Source organism: Struthio camelus, chromosome 4 (assembly GCF_040807025.1).
Source record: "Struthio camelus isolate bStrCam1 chromosome 4, bStrCam1.hap1, whole genome shotgun sequence".
Taxonomy (NCBI): Eukaryota; Metazoa; Chordata; class Aves; order Struthioniformes; family Struthionidae; genus Struthio; species Struthio camelus.
This window is the reverse complement of record NC_090945.1, coordinates 2,980,923-2,995,640: the sequence shown is the minus strand read 5'-3', so window position 1 is coordinate 2,995,640 and position 14,718 is coordinate 2,980,923. Positions and strand designations below refer to the sequence as shown.

At 51.2% G+C, this 14,718-nt stretch overlaps 1 long non-coding RNA gene across 2 annotated transcripts in view; it reads left to right on the top strand.

Annotated features, from left to right (window-relative positions):
- Positions 1-14,122, top strand: part of LOC138067093 (uncharacterized) — a 28,366-nt gene extending 14,244 nt beyond the window's left edge. For both annotated transcript variants that reach the window (XR_011140750.1, XR_011140749.1), the window contains one exon: positions 1,216-14,122. This is a non-coding gene — a long non-coding RNA (uncharacterized lncRNA). The remainder of the gene's footprint in view (positions 1-1,215) is intronic.
- Positions 14,123-14,718: the final 596 nt, after the last annotated feature.

Genomic DNA, 14,718 nt, shown 5'->3' with positions numbered 1-14,718 from the left:
CTTCCGGGGGTTCCTGCACGGCACAGGGTCTGCCAGGCCAGTTGCCTCCCTTGGAGCCATGCCCAGCTCCTCCTCGGCTTGGAGGGCGCTAAACTTGTTCTTCAAGGGTAAGTCTTGAGGAGGAGCAAGAGCCTTTCTCCTTCTGCGAGAGGTCACCAGCTTCCAGCCCTCTTCAACAGCGTTATGATGCACCTTTACACACGGTGCTGAGCCCTCTGACACCTCCGCTGCAGTCGGGGCAGGGGACTCCCGGAGCTGAACAATCTCCGAGAACACCCTGTCAATCTCCCGCTCATCCTCTCGGATGCTACGCAGCCTACTAACCTCCTCCTGTAACTCCTTTATCTGGTGACGCAATTGGTCAACCACAGCACACCTCACACAGGAGAGCTGACTGTCAGCCCAGGCCTCGCGGAGAGGCCCCAGGCACTGCCTGCAGCCTGACACCTGCAGAGCTGCATCTGCTGTCTGAGGGTCTGTCTGGGTTGAGGCCTCAGACACAGCCAATGCAGAACCTCCCGCAGCCACTGGGGAACGTGCTCTGCGGCGTGTCATGACCATGCCCGGGGAAGGACACACCACTGTGCAAAATGGAGAGATGCCTTCTTTGCCTTCTGCGCGAACTGCTGCGCAAACTGCTGCGTCTGTTCGCTGCCTCTGTTGGCTGCGCTCTGATCACAGCACTGGCTCTGGGTTTCAGTGCTTGGCTGCTCTCGGTCTCAGCTCTCATATCAGCTGAGGGCCAAGTTCATTAGTGCTCCTGGCTCCTGCAGTCTGGGTGGTGGTGGGGGTCATGCATTTTATTATACCCTCACAAATATGAAAATACACTATTATAGATCATATGGGAATAAGTGTGTGTATAACTATAAAATTAATATGAAAATTTGAATTGAAAATCTAAAACAAATTGCAAATTAGAACTTAAATGCAAAACAAGTAGGAGGGGCTTATATCATTAAACAATATATTTAAAATAAAACTCTAGATAAAGGGCTGGAGGCAGCTGCCTTGGGACCAGGGGACCTTTGACCCCCTATGTTGGTTGCAAAGGGATTGATGTGTCCCATGCTGTCTAACAAGGGTGCTTCAGTGGCTTGTCTGTCACAGGCTTGGCTGCTGTGTATCCCCATGCTTTCCTGCTGCAGTCCCCAGCATTTCTTATCAGTGTGCACATGCATGCTGTTTTTTGAGCGGACTTCCTTTGTTTTGCAGGCCGCTCTACCTTATGAGTGTATTATTACCTCGTGACCGGAAGGTGCAGTGTGAAATGACAAAGGCAATGCACCACACTCCAGCTTTATTTGCCTTCCCCATGCCCATTTCAAAGTGGAGGAGAGACAACTGATGGGGATTTAACAATGTCTTCTGCTACCTGGACAACGTGACAGAGAAGACCTCAGAGGTGCCCATCGGAAGCACGAGAGTCAGTGGGCATCTCTGCAACGCAGGATCTTCTGGTGGGGCAGGAGGAAACAACTCTGCCCCAGGAGAGTGGGATGGTCTCAGTACAGGGCCCAGAAAGGTAGTGGCATGGTGGCATCTCTGTCCTTAGGGACCATCTACTTTTGCTGACAGGAGCAGCAGAAGATGCGTTGCTTAAAACTGTGAGGATGTGATACAACGAGCAAATAAGGAATGGTGAGAGGCAGATAAGACACGGAAACATATATTAGCATGGTATGAAATCCAGTATTCTGTGTCTAGCAGAGGAGAAGGAAAGAAAACACAGATGACTTGGCTTCAGCAAAGGTCTCAAAGAGTTTGCAGATTGGAAGTAGTATGTGAGTGCGAGCTCCCTGCACCATATCAGAGCAAAGCCCTTCCTTTATTAATTTATTACTAATATAAAGTTGTCCTAATCTATCAGAAGCAATCAGATATCACTACAGCTAAGTTATCCAAATCTAATAAGGTAAAACACATGCATCTATTACTAATGCAAAGATATCTTATTCTGCATAAGGCAAACAAGTCTATCTCTGGGTTGTGCGCAAGTAATCTCTCTTGCAGACCTTTGCCCACAGAGCATGGTGTGATTCTTTGCACCTCTGAAGTTTCCTGCTCACTTTAGCTTCCATCGCGGGCAAGATGGGCTTGTGCTGGCTGTAACTGTTACCCGTGACATGCTCAGCTGCAAGCTGTGCTGTTGTTTCAAGTAATTTTGGCTGGTTCATTTCACTGCTCACTCTGTCCTAAGACTTACTACATGAATGAAGATTATCTGAGAAATCCTGTCATCCTATCAGTGACTAGCAGCAGACTGCTCTTAAATTTTCTATTTATAAAGGAGTGGTAGGTAAGCCGCGAAACTCACAGGACTTTGTGGAGGCTAAAAGTTGATTTAAGTACAAAACAGGACCGGATACGTTCGCAGAAGGAAAAAAGCTACTCTTGCCCTCAAAGACACTGCCTCCCTTGCAGAATATCCTTGATTTGTTAATTGAGCTGACTAGGAAAGAAACCCAGGGTTGAACCACCGCAGGCTTGTCTGGCTCTGCTCTTCCCCTGGCGCTTGCCATAGCTGACTGCCAGACAGGACGCGGGGGAAGATGGACCACGCGCGTTTTGTATTAGCAAGCCTAAGGACTCAAAGAAGAGTTTGCTTGGTGTCACAGATCTTTTGAAATTTCGCCCTGGAAAACTTCCAAGAGGGTGAAAGAAAATCCTTCTGGGCAGCTACAGAGGTGAAGGGATAGCCTCAGAGGGAAGAGCAAGGCCACCCAACTCCTCCTCCCAACCCAAAGGATCCCACGTAGAGGTGCTTCTGGGGTTTGCAAATAGCTCAAAACCACCCACGGGGACAGGTAGTGACAGCTGGCCTTTGAGGACGCTTCCCCACCCACATGCTTCAGTCAGAGAACCAGTACCAGGGCAGCCTCTGGCACTGGTAACTCCAACCACCCCATCCTCGAAGAGCTGGGACCTGCAGAGAGGACAGCAGCCAGCCTCACTGATATAAAAATCAAAGGTGGCAACGCCACAGCAGGTGAAATGAAGCCCTGCTTGATAACAGATGGGGCCATTAGAAGCAGCAGCCTAAGATTTTGGTGAGCCTCTGAGCAAAAAATTAGTCATCCAAAAGCTGGCCTTCAGGTCAGCGCTGCCACCCTGACTTCTCTGCTGCTCAGCGCAAGGGAAGGGCCCACTGTTGCCTCACGGCAGTTGAGCCTCAAGTATCAAGGCTCAAGTATCTAGAAAAAGTCTGATAAGAGCCAGGAATTCAAGTAGGCCTGAAATAGCAATAAGGGCAGCTGGGGAATGCCTCGTACGGGCACGTGGGCCAGGGCAGCGGGGGTCGGTATGCGAGGGGGTGACACCTGCCCCATGTGCTCAGGGTCATGTTTCACTCCAGAGGAGAAGTGCGCGGGGTGGGCAAATGCGTGCTGCACTCTATGGAGGTTGCTCTTTGCTTGCCCTCCATGGAGATTGGTGTCCTGCACGGTCCTCGGGGCTCCCTCAGGGGCAGGTCAAAGTCAGGTTTCAGCCCCCAAAACTGGAACAGCTCCTGGAGACTGCCTTGCCTTTTGCCTTTCCTATACTGAATGGATTCTGCTCTTATCAAAGATTGTGACCCAGTTTCTTTTCCAGTGAGCAGGTCCCACAGCGGCTGAACGTCATCCAAAAGAGACCTAGAGCTTTCCTGATATCTTTTACTGTGTCATCAGTGATATCTTGATCTACAGGCCCTGGCACCAGGGAAAAAGCATGCCTCTTGCTGGGATGAGCTGGGGACAGTACAAGGCAGGCGTAGGCTGGCATCTGTCAGAGGAACGGCAGATAAATACGGTGCCAAACAGCGCAGCAGCTGACCATTGCGTGGCCATGTGACTCTGCTTTTTTGGAGACTATTTTTTAACCTGTAGGTGAGCCCTGTGGGTGAGCTCTCTCTCTCACCCTGTGGAAGGATGAGCAGCTCCCCCCAGGCTTTTAAGATCGTTTAATGCCTTTCAGTCCAAACTCAATAGGAAAGGAGGTGCTAAAATGAACTGTGCTCATAGTGAGCAGTTGTAGCCGACGGAAACATGTGTTCAGCGTGTGCGTCGCTGCAAAGTCCCCTGTGGTGGTGGGTGATGCTGTTTCGCGGTGGACGGGGCAAATGTCTAGTTAGTTCAATTTTAACTCCAGGCCTCCGAGCAAACATGGTTAGCAAACACTTTTCAGAGGAAGCCTCAGGTAGGCAGCACTATGGTCTCCCCATCATCCTTCCAGGGCCTGTGATGTTTCCCATACCCTGGCAGCTGGCTTCACTGCGAGGTGGCGGCCAACCGGCCTGAGGCACAGGTGGCTGCATCTTGTGGGAGTGCCTCTGCGCAGCCCCTCCCTGCGGCTGCTGCTGGTCCCCCCCCCACCGTCGAAGCGGAGTTTAGCCCCAGGCAGGCCTGGAGCCTGACAGTGGAAACCCATATTTCCCTTCCCGTAAATTCAAGAGGAGCATGGGAGTTGCAGCTCTGCGGCGGTGCTCGAAATGCTGGCAAAGAAGCCGCGGAGTTGAAGTGCCTATTTCATACCCTGTGGAGCTACAGTGTAAACATACCAGCAAAAGCTCTGCCAGCAAAACACTGCCTGACCCCACGCAGGCTTCCTGGGAAGCTGGCTGCAGAGTTTGCCAGCCTCTTCCTCCTCTCTGCTCCTAGGTCCCCCCCTCTTTCCGCTCTCTCTTTGCACTGTAGCAGCATTCAGGAGCAAAGTCAAACATGGATTGAACGTAGCAGTGAAAAGCTTTGCTGTCTCCAAGGGACGGCAGGCAAGTGAGGCTGGCCAGGGGATAGACTGCAAAAGCCAGAAACGGAGCATAAGGGATTTTCAGACTCAGCCTTGAATCTCCTTAACTCTGCCCGGTGCTGGGCCAACGGGAATGGTCCCTCTGCTTTGCTGGATGGCAGGACTGGGGTTGAAATAAGGGATCTGGGGAAGCAGTCCGAAGCTCCACCCAGGGTAGGCGGCACATATTGCAGGATCCAACGGCGCCTTTCCTTGCATGGCCTGGAGCATCACCACGGGGGTGAGCGGCCGCTGGGCCGCTGGGCTGTTGCATCGCTGCCTGAGCAGCTGGAAGGGCCATGCTCCCCTCTGGGAAGCAGCCCTCCCCTCGCATCCTGCAGGGATGTGGGCCAGGCCTTGGTGGGCTCTTGTTCACCTCCCACCTGCCCTTGGGAGGAAGGATGAGGAGCAACAAGTCCAGTTCAAACCGCTCGGCTGCTGTGAGGATGCCATCACTCAGAAACACCTACGTTACACCAGCCGCTCCCAGAGGAGCCAAAACCCAGTGTCCGCACAGTTTTTTGAGCCTTTTACTGAGCCCCGTTGCTCCTCTGTTGAGGTGAGCAGGGAATCTGAAGAAACATCCAGCAGCTGGTCTTGCGGTAGCCCTGCAAGGCCAAGAAGACCTGCCAGTCTCCATCCTGTTGTTTTGCCCTTTGCTGCCAGACTGGGACTGGGTAAATACGCTACATTTATTTACTGTGTCCTCCAGGCCTCCTGCTTGCCTCCCTGTGGGATGAGCTGTGCTCTGCCCTGGAGGCTGCTGGAGCTTCAGGCTCTGCACCGAGGCTCGGTGCGCAAGCAGGCTGAGACAGTCACTGCTCCTGAGTGTATAACCCGAGGGTTATCTCTGAAAAACCAAACAAGCCAGCAGGTTGTATCTGTATGTGGCTAATGGGGGAGGCGGTTTCACAGCCCTTGAGCTTGTTTCAATTACCTCTAATCCCCTATAGCCCTTCTCATCTCCTCAAAGGGCCCGTGACAACTTTAACTGGAGTTGGGCAGGGGTGTGATAGTGGATGCCAGGTTAAATACGAGCTGGCAATGCGCTTTCATTGTGAATAAGGCAAAATGCCTCCTGGCCTACCTCAGATGTGTGGCCAGCTCACGTGCGCTGAAGCTTTTGGGCTGCCGCAGCTTTACACCGGTATCTCCACACCACACGGCCTGCTCGGGCAGCAACTCTTCCTCACCTGTGCATGATGTAATGCCTATTGCATCCAATGTTTCCTTAACAGCATCTCCTGCTCCCTCTCCGTCTCCCTCCCAAGCAGCTCGGGCAGCACTATCTGCTCATGTTACGTCATCTGCCCTGTGGTGCTTCCCAAAAAGCTACAAGGTCACAGGGAACGGGTTTGGCTGGATCAGCTTAGTACTGCTCCTTGGAAGCAAGAGCTTAAGAGTCATAGTCCCAAGTCTCCCACATCTCTGTGTCCCAGAAAGAAGGAGCCGGACCATACATTTGTGCTGGAAACTGCAATATGCGCCCACCCCCAGCTCTAGTTTGCGGTAGATGTGCTCTGTGGCTGGGTCTGGGGCTTTCCAAAGGGCTAAGTGGTATCCCCGTGCTGCAGGATAGATGCACGCCCATGGTCTCAAGCCTACTGTCCGCTGCGAAGCTCTTCCCTGGTAGCAGCAAGAGGGGATCCCAAGGGTTCTTATGGCTGCAGGGCTCAGGAGACAAGCAAGTGGTCTGGTGGAAAGCAGAGCCAGTGTCCCACATTTCCCCACTGCTCTGGGTCTTTGGCTGATGGCACTGCAAGGATGAAGGCAGTTCCTGCTAGGAGGTCCCTCTCTTCTACCAGGCTTGATTTTCCTGGAGTGATGTATCTTGGTGACCGTTTTGCCGAGGTCAAGCGTTGACCCTTGGCTTGCTGTTGACCTGTGCATTTAAAAGGTTTTGAGAAAGGGACACACGGACACATGGCCAGGCCAAATGGCCAGTATCAAATAACCCAGGCTTGTAGGAAATGGGGTTAAACTGGAATGAGCTGAGAGGCGTGAAACCCCAAAGGAGAAAACAAGTGCAACACTTCATGACCAGGGACCTGGCAGTACGCTTTCTCTGAGGGAAGGCAAAATGCTCAGCCCCGACACTCCCACGCTGCCCTTATGGGAAAATGGAGCATCTGCCCGCTTCCCAAGGGTGGACATCAGCACTTTTAGGCACCTCCTAGGAGACTCCCAGTCTCCAAGAAGGCCTTGCACACCTTCAAAACCAGGACCTCAGTAGCTTTGGGGCATCTCACTTGAAAAGACAGCTCAAATTACAAGAGATTTTTAAATCTTCCCTTGGGTTTTCCAGGGAGAGCTAGCAGGGCGTCTTACCACCACCCACCCAAGACAAGATGAAGTTACAGTAAGCAGCAGTGAGCATTTAGGCAAATCTTTTGCATTTCTTCATTTGAGGCTGATTAAAATGCTGGCATGAAAATGAAAGAAAGAAAACTGCCTAGAAATGGAAACGCTACGCTGAGATGGGAGATTAGACTACAAAGCAGCATTGGCAGGCCGATTTGAATGCCTCTTGTCTTAAAACAAGGCAGCATCAGAGCCATGGCTACAGGACTCTATCCTCCGCTCGTTTCCCGGTCTCCTCCCAGCGAGTTTGCCACGGTAGCATCACCCCAGATGCTGAGCTCCCAAGAGGATATGCTAACTGCAGGGCTGACTGGAGTTGTAGGACTATTTTAAATAACGTAAGCTGCTTGATTTGCTGAACAGCCTCTGTCTTCCAACACACATGCTACGTACAGCAAACCTGCTCCCTTTCTGACTTCAAGCACACTTCCCATGTCACTGCTGTGACAAAGTAAACAGGCGCATTATACCGTAAAGATAAGGGGATACTCCAGCGGCTCCCTCACCCCCCCCCAGAAGAAAGACTCCCTCATCTGTTTTACTTTACCAGAAAGAAACCATTTAATCTACCAGCCACAAAGATAATACTAATTTATCTTGGTTGCTGTGGGCACTGGAAACTTGATCCAGCGAGTTCCTCTGTGAGAAGGCGATTGTTTCTATTTTTATGAGGACTGGTATTTGCAGGATTAAGCTAGATGGTCTGGACACAGCCCCAGCTCCCTGGAGGCCTGCTTTTAGGCAACATGGCACTAGCAGTATTTTACTCAGGGCTAAAAGCCCAGACAGCGCAAAGCAGCGTGCAGTGCAGTTTGATCTGGCGAAGAGCAGGACTGCCCTGAGTCGTTAAATGGAGATGCAACGCTCCTCCTGCCTGAGATGTTTGCAATCGGTAGGCTTTAGGTAGAGGTATTTCAGGGAGAGATTCCAGCCCTGTCTACGTCTCCTGCCCCTGTCAAAGCCTCCCACAGCACTCTCCCCATTTGCTTGATTGTACGGGTTTCTCTGCCCCATTCCCAACTTGGGGCAAGTGGACGCTCAGTGGGGAAGCCCAAAGGCCACACTTCCCAAAGCTGATCTTGATATATGGGCCTTGCAATTGTGAACAGAGGAGGTTGCCCGGGCTGATGCCCTTCTTGCTCCATTTGCCAACCTCCCTAGTATCTGCTAGAGAAGAGAAACAGCAGCCAGTGACTAATTTTGGTGGTGGGGACTGCATGGTGGTGACAGACTTCAAGGGACTGGCTCTATTCTACTACTTTTCATTGCTTAATCCCCCCCCCCCCACCCCACTCCCCCATGGTCGGGGGCCCGAGCAGGAGAGGGGAAGGTGACCAAAGTCTGCAAGCAAAACATGCTTGCAAAGTGACCAGATCTATGCCAAGTCCAGCCACTATGATCAGAGCTGATGGGTCTCCTCAGCTAATGTCCTCACAGTGATCTGGGTTGAACGGCTGAGCCAGCCTTGTGTTAGCATGGTACTCCTGCAGCCCCCCGCCGAGAGGTATCTCCTATGCTTCAGCAGTACGAGGAGCAGCTAGCAAGGCATACTACCCATGCAGCTAATATTATTTCCAGTGCTTGTGATTGAGAAGGGAGGTGTTAATGGGCTGTGATGAAAATGAACATGCATACATCTATTGTAAAGTAAGCCAGGTCTGCAGTGCTTGCCGTTCTCGCCCTTGGAGCGCGCCGTACCATCCGCTCCAGTAAGTGCGAACAATGACATCCATGCTGAAAAGCAGCGTCCTCCAAGGCGGTGGAAGAGCTTTCATGGTTGGTGCTACCCTGGCCCTCCCACCCCTCTACCTGTGGGCCAGGTTGAGCTGACTCAGGTAGGCAGCACCACGTACTCCCAGCTGCCTCCGAAGAGCTTTTGGGGGAGGATTAGCCTGGAAATACTGGCCAAAATTCACTGCATGGCAGAGAGGGAGTGCAAGGACTGCCTGCGAGGGCTCCTGCTTATGAAATCCTGCCACATCTGGGATTTGCACAGGGTTTGTGCTCCAATCCAGGCTGCTACTGCAGGGTGAGGAGCCCCCCCTCCTGCCATAACAGCAAGGGCTGGCCACACCACATCCCAGCAGAGCGCATCACTGGCAGGAACCAACGGGAGAACATGCCAAGAGCAGGGATGCCCTGTTTCATAGGCGTCTGGCTGCTGGCTGCAGCTTGCAGGACACCAAGAAACTGAATAATTCCTGCCATCTCTGAGACAAACCTTGGGAAAGGCCAGGAAAGGCATGGGGAAGTGGGAAAGAAATCTTCCCTTTCCAAAATGGGAACACTGTTTGCAGCAGTGTATCTACAGCCATAGTGTGGCTACGTCACAGATGCTCTGCACGATTCTGGTCTGCCCAGCATCAGAGGTGAGCACCGAGGACGTTCAAATGTCTGCGATGGTTTCTACACTGGGAAAAGCTGAACGGGCTAGGATTATGCAGCCTGTAAAGTACAGATAAGGTACAGCTGTGAGTGGGCAAAGAGGAACTGTCTTTCCAAACACAAGAACGAGAAGGCACCAGGTGAAATTCTCAGGTGGCTGGTTAAAAGGAAGGAAGAGGAACCTAATTCTCCCTGCTGTGCAGAGCTGAGAGGAGGAAGTTTCTGCTGTAAGATATTGAGGTTTGCAAGAGTTCAGAAAGGTATATCTGGAAGAAAAAGCTATCAAGGTTTATTAGGTGGAGATGTATTGTCTGCCTCAAGAAATGCTGATCACTGGAGTTTGGGTGAGGTGTTGAGGAGAACTGTGTATTTTCCTAGCCCTCTCCCTCTCCTTACAGTTTTTTTTCCCTCTCTCTCTCTTTATAGTTTAGTTTGTTGAAAGCCCCTTGGGGAACAAGCAGGGGTGTTGATGTGTGGAGCACAGGCTGTCCTGGGGTTATAATGCTTTATTGCTAATTGGCAATAAATAAAACCTGCTGTGATAGCCTGAGAGAAGGGCAGACTGGCCTGTCTGCTTTCTCTTATGTCTTTCTGCAGCTCTCGGCACTGCTTGAGGTGACTGTATCTCACTAGCAGTGAAGGCCAGGCATACCCAAATCCCCATGGGCACCCTGCTTGTCCACAAAGGGGACCTGCATGGGCAGGTTGGATGAGATGCTATGGTGTCAGCAAGCTGGTCCCTGCTCTGGCTGAACCTAGAAGCAGCAGCCGAATGCAGATGGAGCCTGGGGTACACAGAGTAGGAGACGAATTTGTAGATTGTTGGAAATCAGAAAGCCAAATTCGCATCTGAAAAAAGCAATCTGGCCAAAGCCAGATTGGGAGGAGCTTTGAAAGTTCTGGGGGTGTCTTAAAGTCAGGCTAATCTTCCAAGCAATGATGAATCAGAGGCTTTCCTGCAAAGTTACACGTAGCTAGAGAAGAGATGATAAGGACGTATTTATTTTTCCTGGTATGCCTTATTAAGCAGCTAAAAACAGTGATGTGATGCTAACAAGTATCTGGGATGCTGGAGCAATGCTGGCTTCATTGCATCTGGAAAAGGAAGGCCTTTTCTTCTTGTTATTTGGATTTTTTTACTCAGTCAGATAATGAACTCAGCCAAGGGACACAGCAGGAGTATGTCTTTGCTTGAGATGTTTGCTCCTCATGTCGGATGCAGAAGGGATGCGTCCCTAGGGACTGGGTATGGCCAAAGAGGAACCTGGAGCTATTGAACAGAGGTTGTGAACATAAGGATAGAAAGGAAGACTTCTGCCACTCTTTACAGGTAGTTTTATTTCCTTTTGGGCAAGAGTGAGGTGTGCCCAACTCACTAGTCTGGGGTAGGAATCCTCCAGGTCTGCTGGTCCCTGACCAGACCTGCTGGGTCCAGGACATGAAAGGTGGAAACATGCTGGCATGAGGTGGTAGCTTGGCTGGAAGAGTGGGTGGAGGGTAAGGAGCGCACGCTGGCAGCGCGACTGCCGCAAAGAGCAGTGGGGTGGCACCAGAAAGCATGGTGGGGAACAGAGATGAAGCCAGAGATGGACCCGCCTGGCAGGAGACAGCTTAGTGGAGAAGGGTGTTAAACTGGAAACAATTCTTTAGCGTACATGTATGTGTATGTGTTATTGAGTGGGAGGCCCCTAATGTCCTACTATCCCAGCTGTCCCCTAGAGAGACCTGCACATCTGCAACCCCAGGGAGATGCTGCTACCCTGCTGGTATGGACTGACAGTGGTTTTCCTCCCTGCTTCTGGGGCAGAAGTAGTGGCAGAGCTGGGAGGGAAGGGGAAGGATCAGGATCATGGCCCCAGAGCTAGGGGGCGGAGCTACTAGGAGGCCTCCCCCATCACCTGGTCCTGGGCCAAACCTGTGCCTGGCCTCCTAGCAGAGTCTGTACTGCCTCATCCCACCTCCCAGCGAGGGTGCAGGGAGACTTTGAGCAGGGTTTGGTTGCTGCCTGTGGGGCCAGAAGGTGTGCCATGGAAAAGGGGTGGCTATGAGGCAGGTGTGAGTGATGGCATCTCTAAGTGGAGGTCCTAATTTTTTTTTTCCTCCATTCTCCTGTGGTCTTGCAGATAACTCATGCAGCTGGGGAAGAGCAGGATGACCTGGCAGGGCCTTCCTGCAGCCTTCTGCTGCTCCCCAGTGGCTGCATGGAGAGGCACCACAGGCAAGTCCCAATGGGTGAAGCCCTGGAAATGTTGAGGGGGATCTCATCACCTCCCTGAGGAGCAGAGGATACAGCAGAGAAAAGGGGGAGAAATATCTAAGGAAGGGTGTGCAGTCCAGGGAAGCCAGCTCCAGCTTCCCGGGGTGGAGCATGCTGTGAGGATGAAGATGTAGCACCTCTGGCTGCCTCAGCCATGCATTTAGCCACACCGAGCTGTGTAAATCCTATTTCAGCCTGCCTGTGTTTCCTGCTAAATACAGTCTTCTTGGCTTAGCAGGCTTTCTTTTTAACATAGGTTTAGTCATTTGCTTCACAATTAATAACTGATGCTCTTAAATATTGGTTGGATACTTCTTCCCATATGTTCTTAGCCTACATCTAGCTGGGAGGCCTGGGAGATGCAAACACAGGCCTGGGGTTTTCAGAAAATAAGCCAACATTTTTAGGTCCATTTGGGCACCAAATAACACCTTCTGGGTTTATTTCCCAGAATCACTGAAAGATCTAAACGGGCTCCTTTTCCTGATGGTTCACTTGCTTGTTAAAAAGATCATCCATCCTGTTCTGTCCTGAAATGAATGGCATGAGGGCAAATGCAGCAGGTTTTCAGCCTTTTCTGTAGGGTAATCAAAGCAGCATAGCTCTCCTTATTCCTGCCAAGAGCAAGAAATTATTCCTTTGGTGTATTCGTAAAATTGTTGCTCCAGATGGCCTCTCTGCTGTTCCTCTCCAAATTTACCATGTTAATTAACAGAGAGAGTACTACAGTAAAGGATGCTGTTTTACGAGGTTTCTTGCCAGGGTGCAGCACAGCCAGCGTTAATATTTAGTAGTCCTCCCGCTCCGTGCCTTAGGTTCGTGAGCTGATATTTTCTCAGGGCTGTTTGGTTCTGTGGCCATTGGGACCGAGGAGGACGGGGCAACGGGTCTGCACTAACCCCAAAGCTAGTGGTCACGAAGGCATCTGCCTCCATGGGTATTTCCATGAGGGATGGAGGCTGGAGGTACCACTCGTGAGACCACTTTAAGGGCCCCAGCATGGGCAGGAGGAGCCCTGACCCTGTGGTTCCTCGCATCTCACTGAATCAGTGGGGGATGGCAGTGGCTGGTGGTGGCAGGGCTGGCACTTGGCCTTGCTCTCCTGGACCCATGAGCTTGTCCTCCTGCCTGCTGGGTGTGTTGCGTGTACGGGAATCTGCCCTGTTGTTTTGAACTCACAGTGGCTTTGCCAGAAAGCCACGTTTCGGGAGGCTTCGACTATCTTCTACTTTGCTTTCAATCTGGCAAATGACTACATGCGAAAAACAGGGCGATGAACTGTTGAAATGCTTCCCTCGAGGTTTTGTTTTGGAGGAAATGAGCCAGTTGGCTGGGTGCATCTCAGAGCTGACTCCTATACACCTGCGCATGTGCAAGGTTAACTTGAAAAGAGGTGATGCAGGCCTGGAGAGCATCACACTAAGCTTTCATGGAAAAAGGGCAAAGTTGCCTTACTGTGGCAGTGACGTGCATTTAAATTCAGTGTGATGCTCTCCATCTAGGAGTATTTAGAGGGGCAACATTCAAGAAAGAAAATCACACCAAGTATCTCCAGGGCCACAGCTTAAAACAGAAGGTAGGATGCCCTGTGATTGCACCCAGTTGCAACACATCCAGGAAAAAAGAAAATGTGGAGGGTAAAGGTTGATGGATGGAGATGGTATAAAACCTCACAACGTTTCCTGTGTAATCTTTTATGTGACCAAAATTACCATTTTCCGCTTTTGGGGCGGGGGGGAGAAGCAAATGACAGGCTCCACCTATGCACCACCTATTAATCACCTCTTACGTGGGTCTTCCCAGATCGCAATTTGTGGAGATGGGAAGAGGGGAAAAGTATGTTTTGAACGCACTTCTATTTTGCAAACTGGAAAAGGGGGCAGTAGTTCTTCTTTCTATGCATTTCTGAACCCTTTTGGGGGAGGGGGGGGGAAAGAAGAATCTCAGCTAAATCAAAGTTGAGAGACTAAGTGTGTATGTAGTTATTTTCAAATAGGGTCAGTGGATAAAATTAAACAGGCTAAGAAAAAAGGGGAAAGTGGATGCCTTTTCAACAATACTCTCAAAATTCCCCATCTTCTCAAAACCTGGTGAGAAAATGAGCGTTGTAACTTCTCCAACTCTGCTGCAATTTTGAAAAGACTTAAAAAGGGAGGAAAAGAAAATAGTTAAGAACAGGGGAAGAGTGAGGGAAAAGTACAACCCCCTCCCCCCAAACTGCCCTACTTTCAGTCTGTTCAGGACTGAAAAAGGGGAACGGAGGGGAAGCATCTATGAGAGGCAATTCTGATATCGGGGAAAACGCTTCCTGTCTTGAAACCGAAAGGAGATAGGCCTTAATTAAAACAGTTTGTGATGGTCGGTAATTCTGTTTTGAGCAACTGAATCATTCCATTGGAAAAAGCCACTTTTTCCTAGGAAGAAACTGGTGTTCCCTAAAATCTAATTTTTTTGCCAAAACAAACTTTAGCCAACAGGTCACAGCCAGTTTGATTTTTTTTTTTTTTTTTTCTCTCTCTCTTTTTTTTTTCTCCTTCTTTTTGGCACAGAGACATGGCATAGAGACTTGCACAGAAATAGGCTTTCATGGCCTGGGGGTACCTGGGTGCTGCTCTGTCCCCGCCATGCCATGGGGACTCCCTTACCTGGCACCCCTGCCCTTGGGGTGCTCCTTGCCCAGGCCTTTGTCCCTGTATCCTGGAGGGGTGCTGTTGCCCAGGGACGTGCTCCCCTGGGGACATCTTCTACCCAGCCTCAGCACTGGCAGGGAGGTGTTTTGGGGCTGCGCTGTGACCCTGTTGGTACAGGCGGGTACCCAGCCCGCCTGGGACGAACGGTTGCCGCGTCGTGGGCTGGGGCACCTCCACGTGCCACCTCTCCGGGCTACCCGACCCACCAGACAGCTAGCTGGCAGGCCGGCCGCAGAGCCCCGCAGGACCTGGGGGTCTTGC